A 21,185-nucleotide genomic window follows, 5' to 3' on the forward strand; every position below is an offset into this window, starting at 1 on the left:
GAGCTGATAACTTATAACCTTCCAGATGTTAAGTCCCACTTGCTGTCAGAACAAACTTTGCCCGGCCTCTCAGCTTTGCAAGCCAGAGTCAGGGGCTCTGCTTTGCTAGCGAGCTGCCCCTCTGCCCTTGCTCCCACCCGCCAGTCCATGTAGTGCGCAGCACCTCTCCATCCTTCCTACCCTCTTCCGTGGGCCTCTCGTGTATGCTTGGTTCCGGAGAATCTTTTCTGCTAGTCTTCTGGTGGCTTTCTGGGTTATTTAGGCAGATGTGGGTGGAGTCTAAGTGATCAGCAGGACACGGTGAGTCCAGTGTCCTCCTACACTGCCATCTTCCCGCCTTCTGAAAGAACAACTTCAACAAAGAATGCTATACCAAAGTTTCCCTTAAGAAATGAAAAAAGATAGACAAACGCTGAGTGAAATCTTCACCACCAGACCACCAATACTTCATTTAATACTCATGGTAAGCTCAAAGGAAAAAATCTGTGGTAGTAGTATAAAAGAGCATGATGAAGTCAAAGCATACTGCCCCACATGACACCCAAATACAGAAATAGAAGGATAAATTACAAGAAAAAAAAGGAATACAAAAGAAGAATACAATTAACAAAATGCCAACAATAATTGCTCATTTAACAATATTTTCATTTGTAAATGAATTCAATCATCTAATCAAAAATACAACATGGTTTAAAGATTTGAAAAAAAGCAAGGGCTAATAATATGCTGCTTACAAGAGACTGACTATATTCTTACAGATACACATAGACCAAGAGAGGAGGGAGATATTTAAAGCATGTGGGAAGAAAAATGAAGGATGGCTATACTTTTATCAGAAATAATAAACTTAAAACTAAAAATATTGGAGACAAATAAATTCTTTAAATAAATATAAATGGGACAATTAATCAAGAAAATAATTGTAATAGTTATACATGCAAGAATGCAACAATAGAGCACTTAAATAAACAAAGCTAAAAAAGTAACACAGGTAAAAGGAGAAATAAAACCCAACAAAATGATAGGAAGTTTAATACCACGTCCCCAACACTCAAAAGATCATCCAGACAAAAAAGAGATAAAAATAAGAATACCATGGATTTAAAAAACAGTGTACACAAAAGAACCTAAAATATATATACAAAATACTGAAAATAAGTGGATAAACATCTTTCTCAAGTACACATGATGTATTTTCTAGGATATACATATGTTGGATCATAAAAGAAATCTCAGCAAAGTCAAGAAGACTGACATACCAGGTGTCTTCTGTGAATTCAGTGTTATGAAACTAGAATTGAATAACAAGAAGAAAACTGAAAAATTCACACTGATTATTTTTTAAAAGGAGGGGAGGGTGGGTGATGGGTAATGAGGAGGGCACCTTTTGGGATGAGCACTGGGTGTTGTATGGAAACCAATTTGACAATAAATTTCATATATTGAAAAAAATGAATAAATATTAACAAAAAATTTAAAAAAAATAAATAAAAGTCTTCTAAACAAATGATGATGTAATGAAATAAGACAAATTTTGAGAAAAGTATTTTGAAATAAATTAAATGGAAGCACAAAATACCAACCTTATGGGATGAAGAAAAATCATTTTTAAGTGTAAGTTTGGAGCAATACATGCCTACATTAAAATACAAGAAAGATTTCAAATAAACACACTAACACTATGCCTTAAGGAACTAGAAAGGAAGAACATAATGAAAATAAAGTTAGCAGAAAAAAGGTAAATAAGATTAGAACAAAAACAAATAAAACAGAAAATGGAAAAACAGGGTTCACTTGACTAGCAATTATTTCTTTGAAAACATAAACAAAATTGACATTAACCTCAACTAATCAAGGAAAAAAGTGGATCCAAATCAATAGCATTATAAATAAAAAAGGAGATATTACAAATGATACCTTTTCAATATACAAAGGATTATAAGATGAAAAGGTCAGAAGAGATACTATGAACAATGAAATGCCAACAAACTAGACAACCAACAAATGGACAAATGCTAAGAAACATACAAACTAACATGACTACATAGTAATGTAATAAAATGTCTACATAGATATGTTATAAGGAGTTTCAGTTAGTATTCCAACATCTCTAAAGCTGAGTGAAGACCAGATAGTTTCACTGTTGAATTTTACCCAACATTTTAAGAAAAAATAAATCTGAAATTTGTTCACAAATCCAGAAGCTCTCGAAGCCCTATATGATTGGCAATTTTATGGAGGCTACATCACACAGGCGTGATTGATTATTAACTTCATTTCCAGTTCCTTTATCCTTCCTATAGAATGCAGGGCAGAAATTTCTAATCGTCTAACTGAGGGGCCAACATGGCAGAGAAGTAAGGGGTTCCATATTCCTGCGTCTCTCAAACAAAAAAGCATTGAAGCCAAGAGACTTTCAACCCCAAGAGACTGGGAGGAAAAGAGACTGAGTCTACCAGGGAGACACTGGGAAAACCTGACAGGCCGTAGCTGGGTGATTTCAAACTGGGGGAGATAAAACAGGTCATTTATCATGGAGGGGAGGGATCCCCTTCTGCAGAGAGACAAAGGGAAGAGAGAAGGTGGCTGGGAAAGTGTAGGACTGTGTCTGGACAAAAGCAAAACCTCGGACTGGGATGGAGAAGGAGCCCATCTCTTACTGCCAGGCTTTTTTGGACTAGGGCCCTGTTTGCGCATCTGGGGAAGAAGGGCACCACACCGAGGTTTGGTGGTAGGTAGGGGTGCAGTCTGCAGTAGGAGAAAGCTATCCCCTCCCTAGACTACTGTGGGGAAAAGCCTGCCACATATCTGGTGGTGCCTAGTGGCCCTTCCCCAGTACCTGGCTACACAGAGTGGGAGTTTGAATCCCAGCCAAGCACCTGGGCATGGGAGTTGGTGGAGCAAGACAGCCTCATCTACACCCCCCACACAGTGAGGACAGCTCAAACTGAGCGATTTGGGACACAGGTCCCTGGGGAAGAGACTAAGGGTTCGCCATTTTTTTTTGCCACCACCACCAAGGCGGGGCCTCAGGGATTGGTCCTCAGGGCCCACAGTGGAGGCAGGACCTGCATATACCAACCATGCCCCTCTGCACCTGGTGACTGTAAATCTACTGGAGTGGGATAGATACTGAGGAACCAGACTGCCCCATCTTCCAGACCAGCTTTGCTGCATTGTCTGGATGAATTCTAGGGCAATTCTTGTTACTTAGGTATTTCTTCCTTCCTTTTCTCCTTATCCTTCCCTCCTGTAGCCTGGTTACTCTAGTTGTTGGTTTTTTTAAGCAGACACGTTTAATCCATTCTCTTGATACATGTTCTATACTCCTTTCCTTTTCTTTCTCTCTCTCTGGAATAATCAAGTTATATAGTTTCTCTGTCTGGGTAACTAACTTCTTTTCTTTTTCCCCACCTCCTTTATTATTTTCCTTTTTCTACTTCCAGATTAAGCTCTTTAGTCTCTCAGCATGGTCATTGTTTATTTTTTCTTTTTCCCTGCCCCTGTAATTTCTCTCTTTATATGTGCTAGTCCATCAGCACTATCTCCACCATGTTCTTGTAACTGGTGTTTCTGGTTTTATGCTTTTGGACTTGTTTGTTTGTTTGTTTGCTTGATTCATTTGTTTGAGTGTGTGTTTTTGTTTCCTATTTGCCTGGTTTTTTTTCCTTTCCAGGGCTACTTCAAGGAACAAATCAAAGCCCACCCGGTGGAGGGTCCAAAACATCACTACAAGTAAAGAAATAGAATAACCAAAATCACAACAACAGAAATGAAGTAACACTCTCCAAAAAACACTTCGTGAAGGGCCTGGCCATGGACAGTGTACAGTAATATAGCAGTGCTTGCAGGTGCAGAGTACATAACAAACTTTTAAAACTCACTAGGGACAGAAAACTAGCCAAAATGAAGACATGGAAGAATTCTCATGAAAAGAAATTCCAGGAAGAAGTGACAGATAAAGAATTGATCAAAAACATATTTAAGCAACATAACTGAACAAGAATTTAGAATAGCAGTCATAAGATTAATTTCTGTCTTGAAAAAAGCATAGAAGACAGTAGAGAATCTATTGCTGCAGAGATCAAGGAACTAAAAAAATAGTCATGATGAATTAAAAACTGTTGTAAATGAAGTGCAACATAAAATGGAGGTGGCCACCGCATGGATTGAAGAGGAAGAGGGGAGAATAGATGAATTAGAAGATAAAATTATTGAAAAAGAGGAAGCTGAGAAAAAGAGAGTTAGAAAAATTCAGGATCACGAGGAGAGAAGTAGAGAACTAAGTGATTCAATCAAACAGAACAATATCTGTATCATCGGTTTTCCAGAGGAAGAATAAGAGAGAGAAAGGGTCTGAAGGTGTTCTTGAACAAATCATTGCTGAGAACTTCCCTGATCTGGGAAAGGAAAAAAGCATTTAAATCCAAGAGGCACAGAGAACTCTCTTCAGATGTAACTTCAATCAATGACATATCATACTGAAACTGGCAAAATACAAGGAAAAAGAGAAAACTTGAAAGCAGCTAGGGATAAACAGGCTATAACTTACAAAGGTAGACCCATAAGAGTAGTGGCAGACCTGTCTACTGAAATTCAGCAGGCCGGAAAGGAATGGCAGGAAATCTTCAGTGTGATGAAAAGGAAAAATATGCAGCCCAGAATCCTTTATCCAGCAAGACTGTCATTCAGAATATAAAAAGAGATAAAGGTCTTCCCAAAGGAACAAAAACTGAAGGAATTCATGACCACTAAACCAGTCCTACAAGAGATCCTAAGAGGGACTCTGTGAGTGAAATATTGTAAGGACCACAAAGGACCAGAGACATCACTACAAGCAAGAAACCTACAGATGACACAATGACTCTAAACCTATATCTTTCAACAATAACACTGAATGTAAATGAACCAATACTCCAATCAAAAGACATAGGATATGAGAATGGATTAAACAAAAAAGCAAGATACATACATTTATTGTCTACAACAGACCCATTTTAGATCTCAGGACATCTTCAGATTGAAAGTGAGGGAAAGGAGAAATATTTATCATGTTACTGGAAGTCAAAGGAGAGCTGTAGTAGCCATACTCATATCAGACAAATTAGGCTTTAAATTAGATTGTACAAGAGATGAAGAAGGGCATTATATAATAATCACTTGGTCTATCTTTCAGGAAGAACTAACAATTATAAATGTCTGTGCACTGAATTCCAGAGCACACAAATATAAAAAAAATAATCACAAACATACCAACCTTATTAGTAAGAATGTGGTAATTGCAGGGACTTTAATACTCCACTTACAACAATGGACATATCTAGACAGAGAATCAGTGAAGAAACAATGGGCATGAATGATACATTGGATCAGATGGACTTTACTGATATATTTAGAACTCTACATCCTAAAACAGCAGAATATATTTTCTTCTCAAGTGCACAAGGAACATTCTCCAAGATAGATCACATACTGGGTCACAAAAAAGCCCTCGATAAATGTAAAAGAATTGAGATGATACCATGCACACTCTGAGATCACAATACTGTGAAACTTGAAATCAACAACAGGAAAAAATCTGGAAAACCTCCAAAAGCATGGAGGTTAAAGAACATCCTAATAAAGAATGAATGGGTCAACCAGGCAATTAGAGAATAAATTTAAAAATATATATTTGGAAACAAAAGAAAATGAAAACACAACAATGCAACCCCTTGAGATGTAGCAAAAGAGGAAAATACATTGCAATCCAGGCTATCTCAAGAAACAAGAAAAATCCCCAATATGAATATAACAGCACATCTAAAGGAACTAGAAGCAGAAAAGCAAATATACACCAAACCCAGCAGAAGAGAAATAAAGATTAGAGCAAAAATCAACAATATAGAATCCAAAAAAAAATCCACAGACACAACAACAACAAAACCCCCACAAAAAAACCAGTAAAACAGATCAATGAAACTAAGAGATTGTTTTTAAAATAAACATAATTGATAAACCTCTATCTAGGCTTCTCAACAAGAAAAGAGAGATGACCCAAATAGATAAAATCATGAAAGAAAGTGAAATTATTAGAAACAATCCCTCAGAAATACAAGCTATTATCAAAGAAAACTATGGATAATTACATGCCAACAAACTGGACTACCTGGCAGAAGTGGACAAACTCTAAATACGCACATATGTACACACACACACACACACACACACGCACACACACACACTACCAAAACTAAAAGAGGAAGAAATAGAGAATTTGAACAGACCCATAACTAGTGAAATATTGAATCAGTTTTCAAAAATCTCCCAACAAATAAGAGTCCAGGACCAGATAGCTTCCCTGGGGAATTCGACTGGATATTTCAAGCAGAGATAATACCTATCCTTCTCATGTGGTTCCAAAAAAATAGAAATGGAAGGAAAACTTTTGGATTCATTCTATGAAGCCAGCATTACTTTGATTCCCAAACCAGATAGAGACCCATCAAAAAATTGAATTATAGGCCAATATCCATAATGAATATGGATGCAAAAATTCTCAACAAGATATTAGCAAATCTAATTCAACAGCATATAAAAAGAATTATTCACCATGATCAAGTGGGATTCATTCCTGATCTTCAGGACTGGTTCGATATTAGCAAATCAATCAATATGATACATCACATTAATAAAAGAAAGGATAAGAACCATATGATCCTGTCAGAGATGCATAAAAAGCATTTGACAAAATACAACATCTTTCCTTAATAAAAAACCCTGAGAAAGTCGGGATAGAAGGATCATACCTAAACATCATAAAATCCATTCATGAAAAGCCTACAGCTAATATAATCCTCAATGGGGAAAAACTGAGAGCTTTCCCCCTGATATCAGGGACACTACAGGAATGTCCATTCTCACCGCTGTTGTTTAACATAGTGTTGGAAGTTCTAGCATCAGCAATAATACAACAAAAGGAAATCAAAGGCATCAAAATTGGCAAAGATGAAGTCAACCTCTAGCTTTTTGCAGATGACAGCATACCATACATGGAAAACCCAACAGACTCCACCAAAAGTCTACTAGAACTGATACATGAATTCAGCATAGTCTCAAGGTACAAAACTAATGTACATAAATCAGTTGCATATTTGTACACAATGAAGCAACTGAAAGAGAAATAAAAAAACTTATCCCACTTACAATTGCACCAAGAACCATAAAACACCTAGGAATAAACCTAACCAAAGATGTAAAAGATCTGTATGCTGAAAACTATAGAAAGTTTATGAGGGAAATTGAAGTAGACATAAAGAAAGGGGAAAACATTCCATGCTCATGGTTTGAAAGAGTAAATATTGTTAAAATGTCAATACATCCAAAGCAATGTATGCATTCAATGCAATTCCAATCAAAATTGCACCACCATTCTTCTCAAAGCTAGAACAAACAATCCTATAATTTGTATGAAATCACAAAAGACCCAGAATAGCCAAAATAATATTGAGGATGAAAACAAAGTGGCAGACATCACCATCCCAGACATTAGCCTCTACTACAAAGCTGTACTAATGAAGACAGTATGGTACTGGCACAAAAACAGACACATAGAACAATGGAATTGAATAGACAGCCCAGAATTGGACCCACAAATGTATGGCCCACTAATCTTTGACAAAGCAGGAAAGAGTATCAAATGGAAATAAGACAATCTCTTTAATAAATGGTGATTGGAGAACTGGACAGCAACATGAAGAATGAAACTAGACCACTTTCTTACACCATTCACAAAAAGAAACTCAAAGTGGATGAGAGACCTGAATGTGAGACAGGAAACCATCAAAACCCTAGAGGAGAAAGCAGGAAACACCCTCTTTGATCTCAGCTGCAGCATTTATTTTAATATGAAATTTATTGTCAAATTGTTTTCCATACAACACCCAGTGCTCTTCCCTACAGGTGCCCTCCTCAATTCCCATCACCCACTTTCCCCTCCCTCCCATTACCCATCAACCCTCAGTTTATTCTCAGTTTTAAGGGCCTCTTATGGTTTGCCTCCCTCCCTCTTTAACTTTTTTTCCCCTCCCCTCCCCCATGGTCTTCTGTTAAGTTTCTCAGGATCCACATAAGAGTGAAAACATATGGTATGTTTCTCTCTATGATTTATTTCACTTAGCATATCACTCTCCAGTTCCATCCACTTTGCTAAATAAAGCCATATTTCATTCTTTCTCATTGCCAAGTAGTATTCCTTTGTATATATAAACCACAATTTTTTTTCCATTCATCTTACATGACACATATCCAAAGGCAAGGGAATTGAAAGTAAAAATGAACTATTGGGACCTAATAAAGATAAAAAGCTTCTGAACTGCAAAAGAAACAATCAACAACACTAAAAGTCAACCAATGGAATGGGATTACATATTTGAAAATGATATATCGCATAAAGGGCTAATATTCAAAATCTATAAAGAACTCACCAAACTCCACACTGAAAAACAAATAATCCAGTGAAGAAATGGGCATAAGACATGAATAGACACTTTTCCAAAGAAGACATCCATATGGTCAACAGACACATGAAATGATGCTCAGTGTCACTCATCATTAGAGAAATACCAATCAAAGCCACACTGTGATACCACCTCATGCCTGTCAGAGTGGCTACAATGAACAAATCAGGAGACTATAGATGGTGGTGAGAATGTGGAGAAACACTGCACTGTTGCACTGTTGGTGGAATGCAAACTAGTGCAGCCACTCTGGAAAACAGTGTGGAGGTTTCTCTAAAAAAAATAAAAATAAAAATAGAACTACCCTATGACCCAGCAGTAGCATTGCTAGGAATTTACCCAAGGGATACAGGAGTGCTGATGCATAGGGCTGCATGAACTCCAATGTTTATAGCAGCACTTTCAACAATAGCTAAATCATGGAAAGAGCCTAATGTTCATCAACTGACGAATGGATAATGAAGATATTGTTTATATATAGAATGGAATACTAATTGGCAATGAGGAAGAATGAAATCTGTCCATTTGAAGCAATATGGATGGAACTGGAGGGTATTATGCTAAGTGAAATAAGTCATTGAGAGAAAGAGATACCATATGTTTTCACTCATATATGGATCTTGAGAAACTTAACAGAAGAATATGGGGAGGGGAAGGGGGGAAAGTTACATACAGATAAGGAGGGAGGCAAACCACAAGAGACTCTTAAATACAGAAAACAAACTTAGGGTTGTTAGGGGGTAAGGGAGAGGGGAAAATGGGCAATGGGCATTGAGGAGGGCACCTGTTGGGATGAGCCCTGGGTGTTGTATGGAAGCCAATTTGACATTATATTTTTAAAAAAGAGAATAAATCCTAATATTTCTCCATCTCTTCAAGAAAATAAAAAAGGAGATAAGACTCCTAAAATCATTTTATGAGACCCACCTAACTTTGAAACTAAAGACAGAAAAGGACATTACCGGGAAAGAAAACTACAGACAATATCCTTAATGAATGTCAGTGCAAAAATTCTACAACAGCAACAATAACAACAACAAAATTTGCTTTTTAATTCACAGCACATTAAAATAATTATTCACTATGATCAAGTGCCATTCATATGGGATATCAATATTATTGCAAATGGCAAGATTTAATTTTTTTTTTTTTTTATGGCTGAGCAAAATTCCATCAGAAATACAAACTTCTCGTTTATTCAGTCATCAGTCAATGGACGTTTTTGGTATTTCCACAATTTGGCCATTTTAGATAATGCTGCTGTATAAAGATAAGGGTGCATTTTCCCTTAGAATTACCGTTTTTATATTCCTTTGGTAATTAATTAGTAGTGTAATTGCTTAATCAAATGGTAGATCTATTTTTAACTTTTTTGAAACCTTCATACTGTTTTGCAGTTTACATTTCTAACAATAGTGCAGGGATTTTCCTCTTTCTACACCTCCTCACCAACACCTGTTATTTCTTGTGTTGTTGGTTTTAGCCCTTCTGACTAGTGAGAAATGATATCTCATTGTATTTTTTATTTGAATTTACTACATGATCATCATATTGAGTATCTTTCCATGGGTCTTCTGGCCATCTGTATGTCTTCTTTGTAAAAATATTTATTTATCTATGCTGCCCATTTTTAATTGGATTATTTGAGTTTGGGGTGCTGAGTTTAATAGTTCTTTATACATTTTAGATAATAACCATTTACCAGATTTGTAATTTGAAAATATCTTCTCCCAGTGCATAGGTTGCTTTCAGTTTTGTTGTTTCCTTCACTGTGCACAAGTTTTTAAATTTGATGTAGTCCCAATAGTTAATTTTTTATTTTGTTTTATTGCCTCAGCAGATGCATCTAGAAATAATTTGCTACTGCCAAAAGGGACAAATTTATTGCCTATGTTCTCCTCCAGAATTTTTACCATTTCAAATCTCACATTTAGATTTTTAATCTATTTGGGCTTCACTTTTTTGTATGGTGTAAGTTTTCCAGTTTCATTCTTTTGAATGTTTCTGTCCAATTTTTCCAAACCATTGGGTGAAGAGATGGTCTTTTTCCATTGAATATTATTTCCTGTTTTGTCAAAGTTTAATTGATTATATTGGTGGGGATTCATTTCTGGATTTTCTTTTCTGTTCCATTGATCTATGTGTCTGTTTTGTGCCACTTCCATACTGTCTTGATCCCTATAGCTTTATAGTATAGCTTGAAGTCTGCAGTTGTGATGTCCCCAACTTTGCTTTTCTTTTTCAAGTTTCCTTTGACTATCTCCATCTTTTGTGATTCTGTACAAATTTTAGGATTTTTTTTGTTCTAGCTCTGTGAACAGTGCTGTTGGAATTTTGATAAGGAATGCATTGAATGTGCAGGTTGCTTTGGAAAGTGTAGACGTTTTTACAATATCTGTTTTGATCCATGAGTATTGAATGTCTTTCCATTTCTTAGAGTTATCTGCAATTTTTTCATCAATGTTGCATAGTTTTCAGGGCACAGTTATTTTATCTCTTTGGTTAGGATTATTCCTAGATTTCTTATGTTTTTTTTTTGGTGCAATGTGGTGCAACATGGGATTTATTCCTTAATTTCTCTTCTGCTGATTCATTATTGGTCTATAGAAATGAAACACATTTATGTACATTGATTTTTTTTATCCTGTGACTTTACTGAGTTTGTTTATCAGATACAGGAGTTTTTTGGGGGAGCCTTTCAGGTTTTCTATACAGAGTATCATGTCATCTGCAAGCAGTGAAAGGTTGGCTTCTATCTTCCCAATCTGGATGTTATGTATGTATGTATGTATGTAGGTATGTATGTATTTATTATCTGGTTGCTGCATTTAGGACTTACAGTACTATATTAAATAACAGCGGTGATACTGCATCTCTCTCTCTTGGTTCCTGACTTCAGAGAAAAAGCTCTCACATTATCTCCTTTGAGGAGGATATTAGTTGTGGGTTTTTCATATATGGACTTTATTATGTAATGGTATGTTCCCTCTAAAAGTACATTCTTGAGGGTTTTTACCATGAATGAATGTTGGGTTTTGCCAAATTCTTTTTCTGCATCTATTGAAATTATCATATGGTTCTTATCTTTTTTAAAAAAAATGTGTTGTATCATGTTGATTGTTTTTTAAATACTGATCCACACTTGCAACCCAGAAATATACGCCACTTGATTGTAGTGAAGGATTTTTTAAATGCATTTTTGGATACAGTTTACTAGTACTTTATTGATTATTTTTAAAATCTAAGTTTATCAAGGATATTAGCCTTTGTTGTTGTTGCCGTTGTTGTTTTAGTAGTATAATTATCGTCATTTTCTGATATTGGTATCAGGTTAATCCTGGCCTCATAAAATGAATTTTGTGGATTTTCTTTGCATTTCTTTTCTTTTTCTTTTTCTTTTTCTTTCTTCTTTTTTATTTTTTAAACAGTTTGGCAATGGGTATCAACTCTTCTTTATATCTTTGGTAATATTTCCACTAGAAGCTGTTTTTTTAATGTTTTTAATGTTTATTTGTATTTTTAATTTTTAATGTTTATTAATTTTTGAGAGAGAGAGAGAGAGACAGAAAGATTGTGAGCAAGGCAGGGTCAGAGAGAGAGGGAGACATACAATCTGAAGCAGGCTCCAGGCTCTGAGCTGTCAGCACAGAGCATGACATGGAGCTCAAACTCAAGAATTGTGAAATCACACCTGAGCTGAAGTCAGAGGCTTAACTGACTGAGCCACCCAGGCACCCCCTTGGAGACATTTTTCATGAAATTTGTTCACTGGGAGTTTTTGATCACTTAATGTCTTTGTTGGTTATCATTCTTTGTTGTTCAAGTTTTCTACTTCTTGTTTTCATTTTGGTAGTATATATATTTCTAGAAATTTATCCATTTTTTCCAGGTTGTGTAATTTACAGGAATACAGTTTTTCATAAAACTCTCTTATAATTGGTTGTAGTACTTTTTGTATGTTCTTAATTGCTCTTCTTTCACTTGTTATTCTATTGAGTTCTTTTGCTTTTGTTTTTGATAAGTACAGGTATAGCTTTTGCAATTTTATTGATTTTTTTAAGAACAAGTTTCTTATTTCATTCATCTGTTCTTTATTTTTCTTGTTTTCATTTTTATATCATTTAATTCTACTCTAATACTTATTATTTTATTTCTTCTGCTGGCCTTAGGCTTTGTTTATTGTTCTTTGCCTAACTCCTTTATTTGTAAGGTTAGGTCATTTATTTGAGATTTTTCTTATGTCTTGGAGTAAGCCTGTGTTGCTTTATGCTTCCCTTTCAAGATGGCTTTGGCTGCATATGACACAGAGCCCAATGTGGGGATCAAACTCATGAACTGTGAGATCATGACATGAGATGAAATTGGGCACTTAACCGACTGGGCCACCCAGGTGGCTCTTTCTTATTTGATGCCTCCAACATAAAATTTATTACATTTGATAAACTCACTGAATTCCTTAATTCAATTCTCATGTTCCATATTTCATTGCTTTCCAGGCTTCTGTGTCATTAATTTGTTCCTTTGTTTCTTGTAGCTTGCTGCTCATTGCATCAAGCCCGTTTTTCATCTCTACTTTTGCATTCTTCCACTTTGATTGATTCTTTTTAATGTCTTTTATCTCTCTCTGGGAAATTTGCACTGATGTCTTTTATGATGTTTTCAAACACAACTAGTGTCCTTTGAACATTGTTTTAAATTATCCATCAGACATATTACTTACATCTGATTTATTTAGTTCTGTTCATGTTGCCTTATACTGTTCTTTCATTTGTGATAAATCACTCCATAATTACATTTTGTCTAATTCTCTGTCTTTTCCCCTGTTTTAGAAAGGGAGTTATGTTTCCTGCTCATGAAAGTAATGGCAATATGAAAAAGAGGTCATGTACTGTCCCAGATCTAGTGGTTAAGTAGTGCCTCTGGTGTGAGTTATATTCACTCTACTATTGTGTTTTGGCTACACTATCCTTCAAGCCAGTCATCTGCAAAAGCTCTCCTGGGATGATTTGTGGAGTTTTTGATCTCTGGCTTAAAAGTGGTTTTAACTAGGTGTTCTCTGTTATGCTTGTGAAATGAGACTTGACACCACCTGCACTGGGACTCAGGCTCTGCAGAACTCTCTGGTCAGGAGACCTGGTGTGGGGAGACGTTTTTGCTGGTCTTCTGAATGAGGGGCTCACCATGTTGGGATTAGCCAAGCTTGACTGAGAAGGGTAATTCTATCAGATATCTTGAGGGCAGGGCTTGATGTAAAAAGTTAGACAACCCTGTTTGGTCCTGATTCTTCCTGCAGGTGGCACTGTGTTAACACTAGTGGCAGGGAAGAGAAAATTGCCAACCAACTCTTTTGTTCCCAGAGAGTCATCTCAATGAAAGCTGCCACTCAGGGAAACACCTTGCAAAGAGCAAATAATCTTTACCCTGTGTTCCCCAGATATTCTTCAGATTGCTATTTTCATGCAATTTGCCCCCAGGTTGTTTGTCTGAGTCTCTCCAGGGGCAGGGCAGTGAGTGCACTCTGGGCTCTATCTGGTCATCACTTGCTGACCTCTATAACTGTATGCTTAGAAACTGAGAACAATCTGAGGGTTGATGGAGGGTTGGAAGGAGGGGAGGGTGGGTGATGGGTATTGTGGAGGGTACCTGTTGGGATGAGCACTGGGTGATGTATGGAAACCAATTTGACAAAAAAATCATATTAAGAAAAATTAAAAAGAAAACACATATGTTGCAAAAACTCATGAAATTCACCTCCTCTAGTTTCCCAAGATAATGGCTTCGGAAAAAAATGATCTCCTTGTGCACGTCTCTGTGTACTGCTCTCTTTCTCTCACCCACCTCTGTGGCCATGACTCCCTGTCCTCCCTAGTTCCTGTGATCTGTTTCTCCCCTAAACTTGGTCTCCACACTTCCTACCCTCTTTGGTGTGATCTCTTCTCTCCCTGTAGTTGTGAAGTTTGTTTTTTCAGTCTTCAGGGCTACTTTTGATATATGTGGGATGATTTAATAGGTACCTACTTGTGTTTATGGTATGACACCAGCTATGTGTCCTCCTAGTCCATCACCATCTTCTGTATCCCTTATGATCATTTTAATAGATGGAGACAAATAGTTTGAAAAAACAACTTAACATTTGTTTGTGATTAAAAACTCTTAATAATTAAGTATAGAAATAATTAATATCTCAAAATAATGAAGACCATATATGACAAGCCCAAAACTAACATCATACTCAATGATCAACAACTGGAAACTTTTCTTTATGATCAAGGGTAAGACAAGAGTGCATACTCTCATTGATCCTATTCAGTATTTTTACTGAAGTCCTTGTCTGAGTAATCAGACAAGAGACATAAATAAATGCATCCTAATTTGAAAAGGAGTAAAATTGTCTCTATATGAAAATGACATGTTTTTATTTACATAGAAAATCCTTAATACTCCACGAAAAAAAAACCTCTTAAGTGTAATCAATGATTTCGGTAATGGTGCTGCATACAAATCAATATACAACATTTAGTAGTACATCTCCACACTTATAACAAATTATCTGAAAAAAAGCAATAAATAAAAGCATACAATTTACAAAAAAATAAAAATAAAATACTTAAAAGTAAACTTAACCAAAGGAGCAAAAGATCTTTACCTTGAAAACTACATTATACAAGTTGCAAAATTTAAGATAGATAAGTGGATATATAACTCATTTTCAAGAATTGGAAAAATTAATATTGTTAAAATGTCAATACTATCAAAAGCCATCTATAGATTCAATGAAATCCCTGTCAAGATTTTAATGGCACACTTTGCAGAATAGAAAAAATAATCTAAAAATTTATGTAGAGCACAAAATACCTGAAGTAGCCAAAGCTATCCTGAGAACAAAGATGAGGCACCATACTTCCTCATTTCAAGATATATTATAAATCATGCTAAAGAGTATTGTCTTATTGTAAAAACAGACAAATAGATCAATGCAATAGAATTAAGAGCTCAGAAATAAACCCAAGTATATACCTTCACCTAATGATTGACAAAAAAGTCAAGAATACTCAATGGAAAAAGACAATACCTTCAACAAATGTTGGTGGGAATATTGGATATTCACATATATAAGAATAAAATTAAACTATCTTATACCACTTACCAAAATTAACATGTAAAGAATTAAAAATTAAATCTAAAACCTCATATCATGAAGCCCCTGAAGGAAAATACAGAAAAATAAACCTCTTTAACTTGACTTTTAGATATGATATTTTTGGATGTAACACGTAAAGCTTAATGACCAAAAATTTTAAATATGAGATCATATCAAAGTAAAAGGCTTCCACAAAACAACATGAGTAAACACAAAGTTAAAAGCCAACCTACACAATATGAAATCTATTTTTTTCATGCCGTATTTCTGATAAGGGTTGAGTATCCACCATATATGCAAAAAAATAACTTCATACAACTTAATCACTAAATATATTTCAATAAAAAATAAGCAAATTACCTGATTATAAATTTTTCCAAAGAATATATATTAATTACCAATGGATATATGAAAAGATAGCATCAGCAGTATTTAAGAATAGGGAAATTATAACCACCATGACATTTCACCTCAAACCTATTAGGTCATCATCAAAAGACAAGAAATGATAAAAAGTGGCATGAGTGTGAAAAGAGGGGAATTTTGGTGGGGTTGTAAGCTGGTAAAGACACTGTGTAAAATAATGTAGAGGAACTTCAACAAATTAAAAAATAATAGAAGTACCATGTGTTACAGTATTTCTGCTTCTGAGAATATACCCAGAGAAAATGAAAATGGTAATTTAAAAATGTATCTGCAACCCTATAATTATAGCAGCATTATGCACAATATATAAGACATGGAAACAATGTAAATGTCCACGGATAGATGAATTGATAAAACTGTTGTGTTGTGTATATATCTATTGAAATATTTTTCACCCATAATATGATGATGAAATTCTTTCATTTGTTACAGCACAAATGGAATTTGAGGACATCATTTATGTAAAACAATTAAGAAAAACAAAGTAATATTGTATGACTTCCCTTGTATGTGAACCAATACACACACTCTTAGAAAAGAGATCAGACTCATATGAGGACTTTAAGAGACAAAACAGATGAACATAAGAGAAGGGAAACAAAAAAATATAAAAACAGGGAGGGAGACAAAACATAAGAGGCTCACAAATATGGGAACAAACAGAAGGTTACTGGAGAGGGTGTGAGAGGGGCGATGGGCTAAATGGGTAAGGGGCATTAAGGAATCTACTCCTGAAATCATTGTTGCACTATATGCTAATTTGGGTATAAATTAAAAAAATAAAATAAAATAAAGAGATTAGATATTTTTTTTCCAAATAAATATTAGGAATGCAATGTAATACATAATGACTGTAGTAAAAACTGTTGTACTGCTATGGCTATATATGAAAGTTAAGATGATAAAAAAGACAAAGAAAATTAAATGGGTGGATCCTAAGAATTCTCATCACAAGAAAAAAATAAGTCTTTTCTTTTGGTTTTTCTTTATTTCAATTTATACAAAAAGATAAATGTTAACTCAAATTTGTGGTAATTATTACACAATATGTATGACTGAAATAACTATGCTGTACTTTTTAAACTTGTACAGTGCTGAGTTTGAATTGCGTCTCAGTAAACCTGAGGGGGGAAAAATGATGATGAATGAAATAAAAATAAAATGTTCTCAACATGGAAAAAAAGAAAGAAAAAGACTTGCTAGTTCTTGCTAAATAGGTTCAATGGGCATAATGTCATCAATAAGTGGAGCATTGTGAGGATTTGTGCAGTATCAAAACAACAAAGATTTCAATGGGCAATGTTCTGGCAAAGAACTGATGCAGCCCTGAAGCAAAACTGTAAAGGTACATTGTTGACCAAAACAGGCAAAAACAAACTGTTTCAGGCGGTATTTACAAAGTAGTATAGGAAGAAAAAAAGCATGCTAATAGATGTATACTAAATACCAGGAGTTGTGCTAATTGTCTCCAGCAGAGATGATATATCAGGACAGAAGCTATAATTAGATTTATCCTTTGATTAATTTTCTGATAATACATAGTTATACTCTGAGATTCATCTGAGTCTGTACAGGCCAAACTAATGAATTACATGGGAATCTAGTAGTTATCACTAATTTGCATTTTTCATGTTTTGATGATGGTATTAATTTCTGCACTTCCCTCGGGGATGTAGTATTGTTTCTGTTTTACCATATGGGCTAAATTGGATAAAATGAAGCCTTTCACATTGCTCTTTTAACCATAATATCCTCATCCTATAGATTAAATATTGATCTAGTGATTCTCCTGGTTGTCAAGTATATTTATTCCAATTATACATTCAGTACTGAAGGAACAACAGGAAGTATAGGTCATGGCCCCAAGAACACCATAAGCCTTACTTTGACTTGCCAACCATATTGGTATTTGAGGTCGTTAGAAATCAGAATTATTTGGAACCAATGTTTAGTAATCTTGAAAGGGTTGAGACTTCATTTTTTTATGTATAGTCACTTCAGACCAAACGGGGAATGGTTGAATTAAGATAGCATTGAGCCCATATAAATTAATTTAGTTATATCTAGTGTCATATTTTCCCCTCTTTTGTGTAGTATCTAGAGAATATAGGGCAAGCATGTCCTCCTGGAGTCTATCAATATATAATAGCTAGATCTTGCAATTTTTTTTGTTATATAAATGTTTTTTTTCTTGGATCAGAATGTGAACCCAACTTCTTAGAATGTGATTGGTCTGACCCTCTGGTCCATAGGCAACTCCTTCCACCCTATATCAGGGCTTACAGAGAAAATATGGATAGGCACCAGCATCCAGGATACACAGGGATCTGCTTTCCATTGTAAGAGGGTAGGGAATATTAGTGCCAAGCCAAAGTTCTAAGATAATCAATGAACAAGATTGGAGACTTTTAAGATATAAGAAAACATAGAAGGAAGAAGGAAGAAAACAGGAAGAATTGTCAGTTTCCACATATAGTACAGTGCATTTGTTTGTTTTGGTTGTTTGAAAAAAAGGGACAAGAAAAAAATGAAAAAAATCTATACACAATGTTAAGTATTCCTTGGCAATCATAGCATAGGTTGAACGTGATTAAAGGATGTTAACCCACAAAAGACATAAAAAATTGGGAATGCTTATATATATAAGGTCCATTGTAGACTTTTCTATAAATATACTGCAGACTCACCAAAGACAATTTGGTTAAGCAGACAGAATAAACAGATAATTCAGGATCTCTTCTTCCATGACAAAACATTAGAAACAAGAGCAAAGATATGTGAAAAGTCCTCAATTTTGTTCAAAATCTATGTGGTTACCATAATTGACTAGGAGTTATGAAGATTCACTGAAAGGAAGAAGCTGACATGAAATATATGAGAAAATATGTCCATCTATGATGATCCAGAATAAAAAAAAATACACATTAGTATATGAGTGTAATTGGATTTCTCATGGAAACAGAATCCCTCAAAATCCTGAAAATAATCCAACTAGGCATTACAGAAGCCCAATTAACTCTTAACATTATTTTAAAAAGACAGTGTAGGGGTGCCTGGGTGGCTCAGTTGGTTGAGTGTCCAGCTTTGGATCAGGTCATGGTTTCACGGTTCATGAGTTTGAGTCCCACAAATGGGCTCTGTGTTGACACCTCAGAGCCTGGATTTGCATTCTGTGTCTCTCTCTCCTGCCTTTCCCCTGCTTGCACTCTATATTGAACATTGTATAAATTTAAAAATCCCAGTGTATGAAATCTTCACCTAAAATGACTCTAAAGTGACTGCATTAAGTTTTGGGTTTACCACATGGTGAAAGAAGCTTTGTTTGTTACCCAGATATAAGTCACAACATTCCTGATAATTTTAAATCAACCTATAGTGTCCTTATTCAAGAAAAGGTCATAACTGTAAGGTCATAAACTGTATTTAATCATAATGTAATTAAATATAGAATAATAACAACAATTTGAAACAGTTTTATTTAAAATCAAGGATTTGTGTGTTGCCCATGAATGTGTTATTCCAAAAATGTGCTGCACATAAGTGTCATATTTTACAACTGATGAAAATAAAAGGAGCACTAAAGAGATATTGGCAAAGCATGAAAGTAATTAAGCAAATTATTCTCTATACTTGGAAGAATTCTCTTTCCCCAACACCTTCATGAATAGTCTGGCCAATTATTCGTTGCAGAGGCTATAGATGACAGGATTTAGCATGGGAGTAAGGATGGTGTAGAAAACAGAAACAATTTTATGCTGAGTGGGAGAACAGTCTGAAGTGGACAGCATGTATATGAACAAATTTGCTCCATAGTACATTATGACCATCATGAGGTGAGAGGAACAGCTGGCAAAAGTTTGTGGGTATCCTCTCCAGAACCCATGCAAATGACAGACAGAATAACAAGCATAGGAAGCAATGATGATTGCTACAGGGAAAACAATCATTATGATACAATAGTAGAAAATAACTTCTTCAAATGTTGAAGTATCATTGCATGAGATGATTAGCATGGAAGGAAAATCACAGAAGTTGGCTATTTCCTTGAACCCACAATAGGAGAAGGAAAGTGTAACTACAACATCAATGAGACCATCAGTAGAACCCAGGATCCAGAAAGACACAGTCATAAGTCCACAAATTTTAGAACTTATAAGATCAGTTTATCTTAAAGGGTGGCAAACGGCAATATAACGGTCATAAGCCATGACTGCCAACAGGAAATATTCACAACCTATTAATGATGCATAGAAGAAAATTTCTGTAACACCCTGCCACAGAAATGGACTTGCTGACAGATAGGTAGTTGAAAACCATCTTAGGTACAGTGGTGCAGATGAACATGAAGTCCATGAGGGACAGTTGGCTGACAAGGAAGTACATGGGTGTGTGGAGTTGGGTTTCCAGGTAGATGAGGAGAACCATGACACTGTTTTCCGTGAAGGCCACTGTGAAGATGCCCAACACCAAAGAGAAGAGGAAGATGTGGTTGGGGCTGTGACTAGAGATTCCTAGAATGATGATATCAGTATTAAATATCTGATAGTCCTGTGCCATGATGAATGTTTTTTTGATCTAATACAACAAAAAGTGACATTACTTCATTAATTTGATAAATATGTACCCAGGGCCTTACAAACCTTGTGATTGTGGTAAATTCTACAAGTCAATGATTAAGATGACTTCACTAGGATTAGGAAATTCAAAGTTCAAGAACTATAATATTGAAAAGAAATATGTCTGTTGGTATTGTCAGTCTGTAAAAGTGTTGAATATTTGCTAAGTTCAGCTTCTAAGGACCCTTTGTCGCCCTTTGAGAATTAAGCAAATAATATACATTTTTACATAATTTATAATGCATCTTCAAAAAGGAAACTTCCCCAAAGCTATTAGACAGTATGTGGAAATATCAAACGTCCTTTAAAGATAAGTTGATTTAAAAATTCAGCTTAAGTCAGCCTGTGGCAGAAAAAGTAACAGAGATAAAGAATACAATATGAACATTTGCTCTCATGATACTAGGCACTTTTTTTATCAGTGTTAACAAAACATTTACATTTATCTCTTACTTTACAGTTTAGAGTGTTTCATTTGTATTTATAGAAAATATTCTGTCCAGT

The 21,185-nt window shown here is 35.2% G+C and overlaps 1 pseudogene; it reads right to left on the reverse strand.

The window, feature by feature from the left end:
• Positions 1-19,742: 19,742 nt before the first annotated feature.
• LOC109492662 lies at positions 19,743-20,622 on the reverse strand (annotated as a pseudogene).
• Positions 20,623-21,185: the final 563 nt, after the last annotated feature.

Source organism: Felis catus, chromosome A1 (assembly GCF_018350175.1).
Source record: "Felis catus isolate Fca126 chromosome A1, F.catus_Fca126_mat1.0, whole genome shotgun sequence".
Lineage (NCBI taxonomy): Eukaryota > Metazoa > Chordata > Mammalia > Carnivora > Felidae > Felis > Felis catus.